Source organism: Adiantum capillus-veneris, chromosome 29 (genome assembly GCF_014529385.1).
Source record: "Adiantum capillus-veneris isolate H3 chromosome 29, ASM1452938v2, whole genome shotgun sequence".
Lineage (NCBI taxonomy): Eukaryota > Viridiplantae > Streptophyta > Polypodiopsida > Polypodiales > Pteridaceae > Adiantum > Adiantum capillus-veneris.
In genome coordinates, this window is record NC_140959.1 from 83,816,996 (window position 1) to 83,820,608 (window position 3,613).

Consider the following 3,613-nt stretch of genomic DNA (forward strand, 5'->3'; position numbering starts at 1 on the left):
CTTTGTAAAGTTTTGGAAAAGAAAGTGCCTATAGGGTCAGACCACCTCTATATTATGTCCTTAGAGAGGCGGTTTAGGGTCATACAAAAAGAAATAGTCATATCTCTGAATCAACAAGGTGAAAGTCACAATGGCATACATTAGAGGATAAGAAAGAATGTGTGACCCATTACTCAACCTCCCTCTGTATAGAAAATTAGAAATAGGAAAACAAATGTCAACTATCTCTCACATGGCCTACATCTACATGAATCCTTGATTAATACCCCTCAGATAAGGAAAAGGAAGACCAAAGGTTTGCCATAAATAGCTTGTCATCTGGCACTAATCGACAAGCTTTATCCAATGGTCCACAAAAATTCCATGGTTCACTAGTAAGACCTTATGCAGGCCAAAAACCACCACCCAAATTCAAGGGAGTAAGGAATCATCTATGCATTCAAGCATACCCTCACTGGGGTTCCCAATCACTACAAAGAGAACAAAGCTCACATCTCTCTCTATAATGGAATAAAGTGGCACAACATGACGCTTCAACTCTCAGATGGTGGGCAGATCCCTTTAGTAGCAATACACCTTACATAAAAATCATACAGCAGAGAAAGCTTTACCATCATCCATTCAAGAGCGCTATCTGTTGCGGGCATCAGTAACAGGACAGACCCATATCAGCCTTCTGGCTTCAAATACAATTTGACAGTGTAGAAAGTGATCAAGAAGGTCATTATGAGCAATGCCACTGCAGACAGCACAGAGATGAAGAGCCACGGCCGCGAGAGGTACGTCCTCTTGAACTCTGCCTTCAATGCATTCAGCTTGAAATTGCAATGCAGGACAAGCTGCACGGCGACATCCTCATACTCTTGTGTGCAAACACGCATTGTGTTCACACATAGGTTGTTCCACATCTTGGCCACCATGTCATTGCTCCCTATGTCCTGAGCAATTATGCCCTTCTCAACAAGTAGGGCCACATCTTCAGCCGTATCTACCAATCCATTCATAAACCGTAGATATGACAGCACCTGCATGGAAGAGCATGTTAACAAGAGTTACAAGATAGATATACACGGACACCACTTCATCTTAATTCTTTTTCTCAAGTGGTTCCCCCGACTTGGGTTCTTGATGCCTCTCAATATCTTGACTATGTCGAAATGTCATTGCCGCAATCCATCACATGTCATGCTAAAAACAGAGAGAAACTGAATGAAAGGGACAGAAAGAAGAGACCCACTGACCTGCAATTTGTCAATAAGGTGACTTTCATAAGCAATAAGGTTCCTCATAAGCCTCTCTGTGTCATCACCCACTCTAATCTTGGGCACATATAGTGTAGCTCTCTTTGCATCAAACCTTACCGAGCTCATGTTCCCCGGCTCGACTGACTTTATTTGTATGCCACAGTTCCAAAGCTCCATTGCAGGTGGAAAATGGGTTGGCTTCTCCTCCATTTGCAGCTTGCTTGGCGAGCTACCGTTGTACTCGGGATCATGGGTAGCTATCCCATACAAACAATCTAGCAAATGCTTTCTCTCTCCTAAATTGTGAACCACCGACAAGAAGCTCTCTTTTGATATCACAGTAAAAGGCAATACCTCTGACGCAAAGTCGCTTACCATGTAGCCGAGTGTCCTCAGAGCATCCTCGTCTGAGGAACACTTATGGTCCAATCGTATGGCCTTCAGCAGCAGGAAAAGCGGGACTTGATTCTCCAATAGGACAAAATCTTGCAAGATGGACTTACGCAGAGGACGGGGAAACCGCCTACAATAATAGGAGCTAAATCCACCAGTGAGATCATACGCAGAGCACCGCAGGACCTCGACGACGAAAGCCGCATCCAGTGCAAGTACGTAAGCGAGCTTCTCATCACTCTTGCATCCAATGACAGCATCATACTGTGCACGCACATTTCTGATTTCATTAAAGACAGCATCAGCCAAAATCCCAAAGTCCTGATTTGGAAGTGTTTGAGCCAGATGGTGTGCAGCCATGATCTTGTGTTTCTCCATCTCTGCTGCCGCGATCGTCTTATAGCGCTCTGTCTCCCGGTTCTCGGGAAAGGAGCTGTGGTGGGGGCCGAGGTCGCTGTGGAGAGGGCCAATGGCGACAACTTGGGGGATGAAAGCCTCGAGCTTGAGGCCTCGGAGGGGGCTAGAGGCCATGAAAATGGAAGGGCTGGGAGTCTCTTCCTTCTTCTCTGCATCTCTGAGCTCCCCTTTGATGAAAATCACCCACTCTTTCTCTGATTCAAGGTCATCCATGGCTGATTCCTCTTGTCCGGCGACTGACAGAGAAAGTGCGCTAATTAAGTGCTCATGCCCGTGATTAGTGTGTGATCAGGAGTGAGATTAGCAGCTAATTTAAACCTGGCTTTGTCCCATAGGCTACACCAGGCACCTATGGACTTCGTTGTGAGAGCGTGCTGTCGGAAGGGCTCAAACCGTGTGCACTGTGGTCCTCTCCACACGCATTTTTGTCTAAACACGACAGCCTAAAGGAAAGGAAAACACGTAGCCTTACCACCCAAGTAACATTTTGCTAAGGCCGGGTTAAGATGGAGCGACGGAAGAGCGAGGGCCAACTGCGAGGTTTTGAGCTGGCGCTCGTGGATTCGGCAACAAATATAACATTCATTTTCGGACCCATCGAAAATTGGGCAAGTCCCCCCCCCCCTCTCGCGAGGGCCAACTACGAGGTTTTGAGCTGGTGCTCGCGGATTCGGCAACAAATATAACATTCATTTTCGAACCCATCGAAAATTGGGCAAGTCCCCCCCCCCTCTCGCCTTTTCGAAAGTGCCGGCACTTTGTCGGCATAAAACACAAAGAGCAGGGATCAAACAACTTCGCAACCTTTGAACCCAAGACCTTAGGCACATAGGCTATGACTCTACCACTTAGCTAGTACCCGTTGACATGGTCTAAGTCCTTAGATACTGTTCCCATATGCGGGTGTGTGCGTGTGATGGGATGCCTTTCTCCCTACCTATGAGACCGTTGTACATAGGGTGTGTGCGTGTGTTTCAAATTTCTTGTACTCTCTCTAAAACTTTATTTAAAACATTCATTTTCGGACCCATGGAAAATTGGGCAAGTCCCCCCGCTCCCCCCCCTCCTCGCCTTTTCAAAAGTGCCGGCACTTTGTCCGCATAAAACTCAAAGAGCACGGATCAAACAACTTCGCAACCTTCAAGACCTTAGGCACATAGGCTATGACTCTACCACTGAGCTAGTACCCGTTGTGACATGGTATAAGTCCTTAGATACTGTCCCCATATGCGGGTGTGTGCGTGTGATGGGATGCCTCTCTCCCTACCTGTGAGGCCGTTGTACATAGGGTGTGTGTGTGTCTGTTTCAAAGTTCTTGTACTCTCTCTAAAACTTTATTTTTTTTTAAAAAAAATGCAACCTTTGAAGTCGAATGATCTTTCCGTTGTGATGTAACCATTGGTTGTTATACCTGCACTCAAAAGTGCATATAAAAGATTGCCTCTATCTTGTGTGAACACCCCAAGGTGAACGAAGCGAAATTCAGAGGAGTTGTCACAGGCTCGTCTGAACCCGCCCTAAGGCTAAGTTTAGACGACCCGATGGCAAACTGAGTGAAA

At 46.4% G+C, this 3,613-nt stretch overlaps 1 pseudogene across 1 annotated transcript; it reads right to left on the reverse strand.

The window, feature by feature from the left end:
- Window positions 1-349: 349 nt before the first annotated feature.
- LOC147419502 (putative UPF0481 protein At3g02645) lies at window positions 350-2,534 on the reverse strand (annotated as a pseudogene). Its single transcript, XR_015187110.1, has 2 exons — window positions 1,242-2,534; window positions 350-1,025 (listed from the first exon to the last, which is right to left on the reverse strand). The product of XR_015187110.1 is annotated as a putative UPF0481 protein At3g02645 (transcript).
- Window positions 2,535-3,613: the final 1,079 nt, after the last annotated feature.